Source organism: Ochotona princeps, chromosome 4, assembly GCF_030435755.1.
Source record: "Ochotona princeps isolate mOchPri1 chromosome 4, mOchPri1.hap1, whole genome shotgun sequence".
Classification (NCBI taxonomy): domain Eukaryota; kingdom Metazoa; phylum Chordata; class Mammalia; order Lagomorpha; family Ochotonidae; genus Ochotona; species Ochotona princeps.
Window position 1 is genome coordinate 54,835,176 of NC_080835.1, and position 13,292 is coordinate 54,848,467.

Below are 13,292 nucleotides of genomic sequence, written 5' to 3' on the forward strand. Positions count from 1 at the left end.
GCATCATCTGGGCTATCATGTAGTACCCAGCAGGGCCCGGAAGGTGAGCTGGGAGGACCAGTGATGTCATTGTGTGATCATAGGTGGATCCTTTGCCCTCCCCCTGAGCTGCAGTGTCCCCAGCTGACAAGATGGCCTCTGAGGCTCATCTCTGACATGGCCCAGGTGGAAAGCTTGGCAAGGGCCCCTCTTGCTCATCTATCCTCACCCCAGGTCCTGACCTTGGCACAGAAGGGGTGCTTCAGGCCAATGGTTTGATGCATCAAGGGAAGCTGCCACGTGGAGTACCTGATTTAAGTCCCAGCTACTCCATGCTGGTCATCCAGCTGTCTGATAATGCACCTGGAAAAACAGTGGAAGCTAGCCTAAGCACTTGAGTTCCTACCTCTCATGTGGGAGACTGGGATGGAGCTCCTGGCTCCTGGCTTCAGCCTGGCCCAGCCCCAGCTGTTTAGCCATTTGAGAATTGAATCAACAATTAAAGGTCTTTCTCTGCCTTTCAAATTAATGAATAAATCTTCATAAAGTTTTAAAAAGGGGGGAGGGGATTGTGCTTCATAAATTTCAGATCAAAACCTACACAGATTCCATATTAGCCCTTTTAACTTCCTTCCTAAACTCCAGCCAGCAACAGGGCTGGTGAAGGCCTTGACACCGACCCTGAGCCCACCTCTGCTATCCTGAGTCAGGCCACAGAGGCTCTTCCTTCCTGATTCGTCACACTGCAGCCCCGACCCCTCCTGCTGAGTCATGAGAAGTCTAGGGCAGAGTGGCACAGGCAGGACTGCCAGCAGTGAGTGAGGACTGTGCATCCACGGGCACGGCAAGATGGGCACCCATGCTCTGGCCAGAAGGTTGTGGATTCCTGCTTAAGGGACCTGTGTCATCCAGGGTGTGGGCAAAGTGGCTGGCTGGCTGGAACCAGGACTTGTAACCACCTCCAGAAGGGGAAGATGGTGGATCCTTCCCCAACAGGAGCAGATCACGCAGTAACTATTACATGACAGGGGCCTGTAAATCTGACCTCAAGCCCTGGTCCTGGTTTTGAGCGACCCTGGACCAGCCACATCACTACCAAACTAACATGTCATCATCTGAGAAATCAGGGTTGCAATTTCCGGGTGTAGGGTCACACATGACAGGTCCTGAGATAAGAAATTGTGGTGCACTAGAGGCGGCTGGCCGCCCCCCAGGGCTCAGGGCGGCCCTGGGGGAGCGGCCCAACCAGGCCGGACCCGAGAACCAGGACTCAGCATGCCAAGACCACCGCCGCAAGGCAGTGAGGGGGTCCCCGGCTATTTCCCAGGCCCAAGTGCTACCGCTTCCCCCACCCCCGGGGTAAGCCCGCCAGGTGGGAACCTCCAGACCCGGGCTAGAGGGCTAGCTCCACCCCTCGGCCATAGGCTAGAGGTGGGGCGAGTGGGGGAGGGACTGGAACCTTGGCTGACCTAGAGGCGGCTGGCCGCCCCCCAGGGCTCAGGGCGGCCCTGGGGGAGCGGCCCAACCAGGCCGGACCCGAGAACCAGGACTCAGCATGCCAAGACCACCGCCGCAAGGCAGTGAGGGGGTCCCCGGCTATTTCCCAGGCCCAAGTGCTACCGCTTCCCCCACCCCCGGGGTAAGCCCGCCAGGTGGGAACCTCCAGACCCGGGCTAGAGGGCTAGCTCCACCCCTCGGCCATAGGCTAGAGGTGGGGCGAGTGGGGGAGGGACTGGAACCTTGGCTGACCTAGAGGCGGCTGGCCGCCCCCCAGGGCTCAGGGCGGCCCTGGGGGAGCGGCCCAACCAGGCCGGACCCGAGAACCAGGACTCAGCATGCCAAGACCACCGCCGCAAGGCAGTGAGGGGGTCCCCGGCTATTTCCCAGGCCCAAGTGCTACCGCTTCCCCCACCCCCGGGGTAAGCCCGCCAGGTGGGAACCTCCAGACCCGGGCTAGAGGGCTAGCTCCACCCCTCGGCCATAGGCTAGAGGTGGGGCGAGTGGGGGAGGGACTGGAACCTTGGCTGACCTAGAGGCGGCTGGCCGCCCCCCAGGGCTCAGGGCGGCCCTGGGGGAGCGGCCCAACCAGGCCGGACCCGAGAACCAGGACTCAGCATGCCAAGACCACCGCCGCAAGGCAGTGAGGGGGTCCCCGGCTATTTCCCAGGCCCAAGTGCTACCGCTTCCCCCACCCCCGGGGTAAGCCCGCCAGGTGGGAACCTCCAGACCCGGGCTAGAGGGCTAGCTCCACCCCTCGGCCATAGGCTAGAGGTGGGGCGAGTGGGGGAGGGACTGGAACCTTGGCTGACCTAGAGGCGGCTGGCCGCCCCCCAGGGCTCAGGGCGGCCCTGGGGGAGCGGCCCAACCAGGCCGGACCCGAGAACCAGGACTCAGCATGCCAAGACCACCGCCGCAAGGCAGTGAGGGGGTCCCCGGCTATTTCCCAGGCCCAAGTGCTACCGCTTCCCCCACCCCCGGGGTAAGCCCGCCAGGTGGGAACCTCCAGACCCGGGCTAGAGGGCTAGCTCCACCCCTCGGCCATAGGCTAGAGGTGGGGCGAGTGGGGGAGGGACTGGAACCTTGGCTGACCTAGAGGCGGCTGGCCGCCCCCCAGGGCTCAGGGCGGCCCTGGGGGAGCGGCCCAACCAGGCCGGACCCGAGAACCAGGACTCAGCATGCCAAGACCACCGCCGCAAGGCAGTGAGGGGGTCCCCGGCTATTTCCCAGGCCCAAGTGCTACCGCTTCCCCCACCCCCGGGGTAAGCCCGCCAGGTGGGAACCTCCAGACCCGGGCTAGAGGGCTAGCTCCACCCCTCGGCCATAGGCTAGAGGTGGGGCGAGTGGGGGAGGGACTGGAACCTTGGCTGACCTAGAGGCGGCTGGCCGCCCCCCAGGGCTCAGGGCGGCCCTGGGGGAGCGGCCCAACCAGGCCGGACCCGAGAACCAGGACTCAGCATGCCAAGACCACCGCCGCAAGGCAGTGAGGGGGTCCCCGGCTATTTCCCAGGCCCAAGTGCTACCGCTTCCCCCACCCCCGGGGTAAGCCCGCCAGGTGGGAACCTCCAGACCCGGGCTAGAGGGCTAGCTCCACCCCTCGGCCATAGGCTAGAGGTGGGGCGAGTGGGGGAGGGACTGGAACCTTGGCTGACCTAGAGGCGGCTGGCCGCCCCCCAGGGCTCAGGGCGGCCCTGGGGGAGCGGCCCAACCAGGCCGGACCCGAGAACCAGGACTCAGCATGCCAAGACCACCGCCGCAAGGCAGTGAGGGGGTCCCCGGCTATTTCCCAGGCCCAAGTGCTACCGCTTCCCCCACCCCCGGGGTAAGCCCGCCAGGTGGGAACCTCCAGACCCGGGCTAGAGGGCTAGCTCCACCCCTCGGCCATAGGCTAGAGGTGGGGCGAGTGGGGGAGGGACTGGAACCTTGGCTGACCTAGAGGCGGCTGGCCGCCCCCCAGGGCTCAGGGCGGCCCTGGGGGAGCGGCCCAACCAGGCCGGACCCGAGAACCAGGACTCAGCATGCCAAGACCACCGCCGCAAGGCAGTGAGGGGGTCCCCGGCTATTTCCCAGGCCCAAGTGCTACCGCTTCCCCCACCCCCGGGGTAAGCCCGCCAGGTGGGAACCTCCAGACCCGGGCTAGAGGGCTAGCTCCACCCCTCGGCCATAGGCTAGAGGTGGGGCGAGTGGGGGAGGGACTGGAACCTTGGCTGACCTAGAGGCGGCTGGCCGCCCCCCAGGGCTCAGGGCGGCCCTGGGGGAGCGGCCCAACCAGGCCGGACCCGAGAACCAGGACTCAGCATGCCAAGACCACCGCCGCAAGGCAGTGAGGGGGTCCCTGGCTTCGGGCGGCCAGTGCACCAAATGGTGCCAGGCTCTGCCTGCTGGCCGCCCGGCGGCGAGCTATGGAGTTTTATGATCAGAAAAAGCTGCCCATTGACACTCTTTAATAAGACAGCCTTTGTGTCGGTCAGAGATGAATTTCTGGTGATTCCCAGCAATAGTAAACATAAACACTAGGGCAAGAGTGGGACTGAGACATGAAGGTTTGAATGAGATTACCCATAAGAACTATTAGAAGCAGATTGAATTACCAACCAAACCAAGACCCAGGAGCTCGAGTGTCCTAGTAGGGAAATAATGGACATCTTCCTCCTAGGTAACTACCCCTCTGATGAACACGAAACCAAGATAGGGGTGGGATTGCTAAATGAAGTTCATATGCCAGTATTTATCTGGGATGGGTAGAAGGCTGGTCAGGTCGAGTTTGGCTTCAAAATGCATCAACAATTTCCAGAGTTTAATGAGAGGCTGGACAGACTGAACAAGACTGCGGTAATGTTTTTATGTCAGTCTGATTGCTCCCAAACAATCTCTTTCCACTAGAATTCATCATGTGCTCATGAAGCAGACGATGGCATCATTTTTCCCAAAAGACTTCTGTGTTTCCTTTTAATTAAGCATGTATAGGTTACTCAGAGGCGCATTATTTTATTAGGGTGCTATACTCTGTTGTTGATGTTGTTGTGGTGGTGGTAATTGATGTCGCTGTCATGAAATGAAGTCAATCCAGAAAACAGTAATATTGTTTCAACCCCAAACAGCCTGTGTCTCATGCAACAGGACGTTGTGAGGTGGCCAATGAACCAACAATCGATATGAGTCAGATTGCTTATGATCTGCATCAAGAATTGTAAGACCTAATAAACTTGTAAGGCCCTATGATACTTGGAAATGGGAGGGAGGGCAGAGAGATCTTACATCACCCCAGTAGGTGTGAGGAAGACGGGGGAAGTATAACCCATCAGGATCATAACAGGTAACTCATAGACAGCAGACTGGAGTCAGCATTAGACAATAGCAAAACTACAAAGACATGTGGAGGGAATCAGGAGCAATCCTAACAACCTCTTAACAGGAGGTCATACGCATAGAGCAGGAGGGGACCCCAGAGTGGAGCAGGGGGACAGGAGGAGGCTTGTATCCCAACCCTCAGGACTCCCAAAGCCTCACCAAGGACTATCAGTACGACCACCGAGGACTACATCCCTACCGCCAAGGAGACTACGGGGGAAAAGGAGTGCCTTCAGAGGCCAAGAACTCTGAGGTCACCCATTCCCATTTGGACCTACAATGTGGGATGGAAGAAGCCCAATTCCTCCTTTGAAGGATCCAGGGTCATCGGAACGACAACCAGGATCCCTGAGCGGTCCGCAGAAACAGAAGAACAGTAAACTTCCATCGGAACTAGGGAGAGGAGCTTTCTCTGGCCCTTGCCTGCTTCCAACTTTGGGTCCCCACCCTCTTTTGTAAGGACCATCAGGATTGCTCCAGAAACCCCTCACAACAAACAAACATGAACAAACAAATTAGAATAGATAGACAGAGAACAACTAGGAAAGTTTAGAAACAGACAGGAAGCGGCCAGCTGGGATGCACTTATAACTCACTGGGTGGTACACAAAGATCAGTTACTCCTCTCTGGGGTGTTGAGGATTTCTCTGCACACCCCTCCCAAAACCGTTCACCTAAACTGTTGACATTTGTCCTGTTAAAGTTGTAGAGTTAGACTACCCGAAAAACAACCAGGTTCAGCAAAATCATGCTTCAATGCTATAAAATGCTAAATACTAACATAGAAATAGACAAGAGACAGCTGAATAGCAATATATAGCCATTCTAAGGTATATAGAACATGGTTAAATATAAACCAAAATTGAAATGTCCATGAGGAAGTCACAGGTTGTGGCCGAGAACATGCGTTTCTCTAGTAACATATTGGTTAATCAATACCATGTCAATTAATGCCATAATGTTGTAAATGGTTGTAAATATTATGTTGGGTTTTTTACTTGATTGGGATGATACTCTGTTGGTTCTACCTTCAGACCAGAGATGGTCTCAACAAGAAAACTTACCAAGACAATAAGATGCTGGACTTTATGATTGGTCAAAACCTCCAATGAAAGAATGTCAACTGAATTTGAACTATGGAAATGCAACAAGGTGGAGTAATCCACCGTGGGGGTGGGGGGAGGGTTTGGGGAGGGGTGGGGGGAATTCCAGTGCATAAAAACAAATGTGTCACATTATGCAATGAAATTAATAATAATAAAAAAATTGCACACACACAAAAAAAAAAAAAAAAAAAAAAAAAAAAAAGAAATTGTGGTGCAGTGTGGTGGATGTACGTGGCAGTTGTCAGGTGATAGGATCATGCTTAGGGCCTTGTTGCCACCCTGCTACCGGGCAGGGTGCCACAAAGGTCAGCAGATGAGTGGGAATGAAGTGACGGTCAGGGAAGATGGTGAAAGTTTCCAGCCCACGGGGAAGACCTGGAGGAAGTGACTTGCAGACAGGGCTGCCAGGAAGTTCCTCAGAAGAGATTATTAAGTAAGGGCTCTTGGTGCATGTCTGCGGCTGCATGAAGACAATGAAAAATCATTGGTGTACACGGCTCTTCAGGCCTGGCACGGGTTCTCCCACAGCTGCATGCAGCCTGTCACTGCCAAGAGATGGGGCAGGTGGGCAGACTGCTTGTCTGCCTTGTTGTCTGCCTCCTAACTGGGCTCTTAGCAACCAAGGGTAGCCAGATTCCCACAGGATGAGAGCTGAGACTGCCAGGAACCCCTCCTCCCCCAGTTCTAGTCTGCACAGCACATATAATGTCACTTTCATTGCATTCTATTGGCCAAAGCTGGTCACCTCTGGGTGAAGCAGCAATGTCACATATCAGAAGCAGGGACACATGGAAGATGCTTGGACCATCTTTACAGGTAGCCGACCTCAATTTTTAGACTGCAATCCCACAGTTGAGCCTCCTAAGCCCTCTCCCCTGCCTGGCACATGCATGGTCAGACCGTTAGCTTGGAATGCATCCAGTGACCATTATAAAATCAAGTCATACCCAGAGGGTCCCAGCTCAGCCTCATATGTCTGCCTGGGAACTCCATCTTGTATGGTTTTGGTGCCTCCTGTGCAGCCATGGTGAGCACCTAACACCAAGATCTGACCTTGATATTACCCCCTTGCAGCTTCACAGTAGCCCTCCTCTGCCCCTAGGTTTAGACTGGGATCCTTGAGGTGCTGGTAGGAGCCAGAGGAAAATTCAAGAAGGGTTCACTAAAGGGCCAGCTTGCAGAGGTGAGTGTAGGGCACAGGACGTTACCGCAGTGGCACAGTAACTTGGGGCTGGGAGCACCCTGAGGCCTGGGAGGTGAGTGGAGGCAGAGGTCATAGGCACCAGGAAAGAGAGCTGTGTGTGAGGGCCATGGCTGGCCAAGGGCCAAGGAAGCCCACAGCCATCATCCCCACCTCATTCTGCTCCTTCCTTCTGTCTCCTGCCAAGTCTGCTGCTGCTTGAGCTCAGCTAGAAGTGGAAGAAAGGAAGGAAGGCTGCTGTTCTTCCAGCAAGGAAAACAGGATAGGGACCGGGAAGAGTGGATCTGGAGGGGTCAATGGAACTGAAACAGGTGCGGCTCAAAGCCATGTCTCTGGACAGCCAGCCATTCACCTTGCTGGCCCAGTTTCCTCCAACTGCATCTATCTTCCCCCCAATCCCCACTGGGGTGTCCCATTACCCAGAATCCTTTGCAGGCCCTTGCATTAGTCTGACTCCTAGCTTGGGGCTCTGCTCGTGCTGTTCCCTCCGCCTTCCCTTGTCTTACAAACTCCCATTCCTCTACAATATCAGAGTCATCCTTCCTAGTATCCCCGCTTGACAGGGTTTCCTCTGTCTAGGGTGACATAAAGCACCTCTAATACCCTCCCACCAACTCACCTACCTTCTGTGGACTCCTCCAGGTAAGGGCTACTTCATTAAAATGGCCTGCAGGGCCCAAGGGCATAAGACTTCGATACCTGCCCAGCCTGGTGTTCAAGGTCCTCTCTTACCTGTCCCCTGAACTTCACCAGCCTCTGCATTGTACCTGCACCACCTGCTGCTTTTGCACTGTGCTTGAATGTGACGTGTGCAGTTCCTTTTCCCTGAAATCCTTCACTGAACTGGTCATCATAATTCCCCTCCTTGGTCAAAGCTTGTCCATCCCTCCTCAAGCTCTTCCCTCTGCCTTGAATCAGAGCTAATGCTCTTTTAGGTTAGCAGGTGAGTGGACTTGCCTGTCTCTCGGTAGACTGGGAACCCTCTAGGGGCCAAGACTGTAGCCTCACTGACTTTAGCCCCTTCCCAGCCCCCAGCACCAGGCCTGCTGTGCCTTGGTATCACCAGGAAGTGGGACTTTCAGCTGAATGAATCAATTCTCAGGAATCGAGTGCTTCCTCTCCACCCAGCACACCACGGAGGCTTCTCTGTTCATTCAGTTACACCTGAATCACTCCATCCGGCCACACCGCACACAAGGGTGTGAGCCCAGAAGGTGAGTTTTCTGAGGGTCACTGGCTGTCATAGTGACAGAGGCGTGCCCTTGGAGCCTATCTGGTCTATCTCCAATCTGTGTGCTACAGCCCAGGGTGGCCATACGGAGGGCACTCATATGAATGTGGCCATGGTCAGCCAGAGGCAAGAATGATGAATATGATCCCATTAGCCTGGCCGTGAAAGAACACAGGTGACAACCGGGATCGAGGCACAGCCGTGGAGGCCTGAAGACTGCGGCAACATAAGGCTGAAGGGGCATGCAGGCCTGATCTAAGACGCATTTCCCCACAGGAAGAGCCATATTAAATCTGTGTGCAGGAAGAAGCTGCACTTCTTTTTTTCTTTTCTTAAAATATTTATTTTGAATTTTGAATTTTATAATACAATTCTACAGTCTGGGGTTTCCCCCTGCCAATTCCCATCTCCCAGCTTATTTTCCCCATACTGTTACAATAGTGTAGTCCTTCATAAGGAGTTATAATTCCATCTGTCTGTCATTTAAATGTGACCCAACATTGCTGGTACAGACAATGTCAGACAGTCCATCATCCCATTGTCTAGACACGTCCAACAGTTTCACTGGGAGTCCATCTTTGGTTTGGAAGTAGGGATGCATGTTGCATTGTGTCTTCACGTCTGGATATGGTAGTCTCCATTACTCCATCACTATACATTCCAATTTGTATGATGGTATGATGGTTTCCTTATATTAGGGAGAATGTATAGTATTAGTCTTTTTGGGATTGACTTATTTCACTAAGCATAATGGTCTCTGGTTGGGACCATTCACTTGGAATATCTTCTTCTATCCTTTCATTTTTAGTTTCTTCTGATCTTTGTTGGTGAGATATGTTTCCTATAAGCAGCAGAGAGCTTGTTTTTCAAAATCCAGTCCTCTAACCTATGGCATTTGATTGATGAGCTTAAGCCATTTACGTTCAGTGTTAATATGAATAGGTGGCAGTTTGATCCTGTCATTTTAACAATGGGTTGTTTGACTGAATCTTCTGTTAGCCTTTCAGTGGGATGTTCTCCACATTTGCCTTTGGTTTTGGTAGTTGCTATTCCTTTTCTCTTTCACAACAACATCTTTATGTATTATTTATAGGGCAGGTTTAGAAGAGGCAAATTCTTGGAATTTGTCTTTGTTGTGGAAAAATTTTATTTCATTTTTAAAGGCAAAGGAGAGCTTTGCAGTTATTCCGGGCTGAAAATTTTTTCCCTTTTAGAGTAGAACATGACACTCCATTCTCTCCTGGCCTGTAGTGTTTCCTCTGAGAGGGCAGCTGTGAGTTTGATTGGGGTTCCTCTATGGGTCACTTGATTTTTCTCACATGCACATTTAAGGATTTTTCTTTATGTTCACCTAAAGAGAGATTATCATGTATCATAGTAAATTTTGCTTTTGATTAAGTTTTTTTGGAGTTCCATGGCCCTCCTTTATATTGTTTTCCAATTCTTTCTCCAGATTAGCGAAGTTTTTATTTATTATCTCATTGAATACACTTTTAACCCCAGTTTCTCTTTCTGCACCTTCTGGGACTCCCATAATTCTTATGTTGGGCTTTTTAATTATATTTTTAAATTCTTGGATACTTTGTATAGCTTGATCTAACTCTGCTTTCAGCTTTTTGTTTGTTTCCCCTGGTGACAGTAAATATTTTCCAATTCTGAGATTCTGTCTTCTGCTTCATTGATTCTATTTTTGAGATTCTCCACTATATTTTTAATTTGCTCCACTGTACTCTTAATTTCTGAAATGTCAGCTTTCATTTGATTAATTTCCTGTGTGACATATTCCTTAAATTCTTTTAACTTCTGTATAATGTGCTACTCACTATTGGTCAGAAGCTTTATAATGGGTTTTCTGAATTCTGTTTCCCCCATTTTCCCAATGTCTTCCTTAGTTAACTCTGAGGGTGGCAGAGGCTTTTGTTCCTTTACTGGAGAGTCTTTGGTAACATCATTGTGCCTCTGTTTCTCTTTTCAACTTTTGACATTGCAATCCTGTTTGGCGGGTTCTTCTTAGTGCAGGTTTCTAAGATGTATTACCTACAGGTCTACAAGTCGATTTTTATGTTCAATTAGTGTTCCAGGAAGATGCCTACTGTCTTAGATAATTTGTTTGTCAGATATGCTGATCTTATCTAGACACACAAGATGGCTCCCAGCGAGGCACTGTTGGAGAACTGGGGCTGTTGGCCTTCAGATCTGGGGACCACACAGATCCTGCAGGACACGAAGCTGGCGCTGTCCTCCCTGTGGGATCAGCCCAGTGTGACCAGCCAGAAACGCACCCACTCTGGCATTTGATCCCTGTGCTGTGAGCTCTATCCTGCCACTGGTCTGCCCTGACAGAGTCTGCTGCTCCCTTTCCATTCATTGCTGGGCAAAATTATTCGGCAGGATTGGCTGGTTCCCGCTGCCTTTGCCTCCTGAGGTCCCGATGCGAACCCAAGCTCCTACTTGGCTGCCACAAGAGCCGATCCTTGGCTGCCACTGGATCCCTGGTTGTCACTGGAGTCTGGATCACTGCTCACTGGTGGCTGGCGGATTTTCTGTTCCCCATAATACCGCTTTGCTTGGGCCCGGCGGCATGGCCTAACGGCTAAAGTCCTCGCCTTAAATGCCCTGGGATCCCATATGGGCACTGGTTCTAATCCCGGCAGCTCCACTTCCCATCCAGCTCCCTGCTTGTGGCCTGGGAAAGCAGTCGAGGACGGCCCCAGTGCTTTGGGACCCTGCACCCGTGTGGGAGACCTGGAAGAGGTTCCTGGTAGCCGGCTTCGGATCAGCGCGCACCGGCTGTTGTGCTCACTTGGGGAGTGAATCATGGGACGGAAGATCTTCCTCTCTGTCTCTCCTCCTCTCTGTATATCTGACTTTGTAATAAAAATAAATCTTTAAAAAAAAAATACCGCTTTGCCATTGTCACCTCTTCCCTGTGTCCAGGGGGTCTCCAGGTACTCCCCTGTTGCCTGCCTGACCCCTATCTTTTCCCGTAATCTGCTCCCTGTGTTTTACCCTGTCTAATGATTCTCTGTCATACCAAACGTGTCTGCACCCTATTTCACCATCTTGATTCAGAAACTGCACTTCTGAGAGTGGGGTGTGCTTATGTAGCTTCAGCCGTCCCAACAGGTGGCAGGCGCAACAGGTGCAGGGGTCAATCTGTGAATCTGGCACCTTGTAACTGTCATCACTCTGTGGGGAAGGCAATCTCTTCCACCTTAACATACACAGTCAGATGAGAAGCACCAACGGGTCTGATGCGGCACAAGAGACAAAGCCCCAGGTCTTCCAGTGCTGGGGACAGGTAGTGTCTCCTCTGGACATCAAGGTTGCTTCTTGACCTGGGAGAAATTGTCATGCATTGTCATCATCTCTCTCCCTCTCTCAGGGGACGAAGGGCACATGGGGCCAGTCCTCTGGATACTGCCGCACTGTGACTTGGCTTGGGACAGGGGTCAGCCAGCACAGCACAGTCAGCAGCCATGTGGCCTGGGACTAAGGATCAGAAGGAGGTGAAGAGGTGAGGAGGGCATCAGACAGAAGCTGCTGAGTGAGGACTGGGATTCAAGGTGCAAGCATGGGGCTGGCTGTGCACCAGGTCTCTGGGCAGCACACCTGTTTGAAGGCTATGCTGTGTGTGTGCCACGGACTTGAATGGAATGGTGAGCAGGCTTCCTGGTGTGGCCTTGTCTAGGGTCTGGAAAAGCTGAGTCAAGACTTTCTGAGGTCAAGAGGAGTCCTGGACACTTCTTGAGCTCGTAGCAGCTGTGAACAGAACAGAGCATCCGTCCTTATTCCTCCATGGAAGAGCACAGTCAGCACCTTGGGCCGCTGCCTGAGCACCTGCCATATGCGAGGCCTTGGAGAGCATGCTCCAGGGACCTCACCTCGGTGATGCCCACTGTGATCTCTTGGTGACACCTGAGCTGCCTTTGTGGCCAAGAAAGCCTGGCCCCAGCACGAGGACCACCTGTCCAGATGACTATCCCTGGTCACTCAATCCTGCCTGGGTCTGGCCCTGGATGGTTTGCACCTATCACAAAGCAGGGAGGCATTTCCTAGATTATGCGTCTCCTCACTCCTGCTGGAAGCTTCAGCTGAGGGCTTCAGTTCCTACCCAGGTACACTGGGGCCACGGGTATTCAGTAATGTCTGTGGTGGGAGAAGAAACACAAAGAGATGAGCAGGGCCCGGTGGCGTGGCCTAGTGGCTAAAGTCCTCGCCTTGAACACCCTGGGATCCCATATGGCCGCCGGTTCTAATCCCGGCAGCTCCACTTCCCATCCAGCTCCCTGCTTGTGACCTGGGAAAGCAGTTGAGGACGGCCCAATGCATTGGGACACTGCACCTGCGTGGGAGACCCGGAAGAGGTTCCTGGTTCCCGGCTTCGGATCGGTGCGCATCGGCCCGTTGCGGCTCACTTGGGGAGTGAATCATCGGACGGAAGATCTTCCTCTCTGTCTCTCCTCCTCTCTGTATATCTGACTTTGTAAGAAAATAAATAAAATATTTAAAAAAAAAAACAAAGAGATGGGCAGGCAGCTCCTTCCAAGGCACCCTTAGCAGAACAAAGAGACTAACATGCTGCCTGAGACACCAGCATCCTGTTTGGATGTTGCTTCAAGTCCTGGCTGCTCCACTCATGATCCAACTCCCTGTTAATGTATCTGGGAAAGCAGCAGAAGACAGCCAAAGTGCTTGAGCTCCTGTATCCACATGGGAGACCCAGAAGAAGCTGCTAACTTCTGACTTTGGACTGACCCAGCTCCCGAGGCTGTGAATTGAGGCACACACAACTGCCAGGTGAATTGCCAAAGGATGTACCCAGGCTGGTGAGGAGTGTTGTCTCAGCCACTTCTACGTTAATAAACTGAGGCAGCTCTGCAATAGACAGCCAGTAAGAGACAGGTGCAGAACTGACCTCTCAGCT

General features: G+C 52.9%; 1 long non-coding RNA gene across 2 annotated transcripts in view; it reads right to left on the reverse strand.

Moving 5' to 3' along the window:
* Positions 1–13,292, reverse strand: part of LOC131480211 (uncharacterized) — a 55,857-nt gene that overhangs the window by 19,802 nt on the left and 22,763 nt on the right. The gene's annotated exons all lie outside the window — the stretch shown is intronic.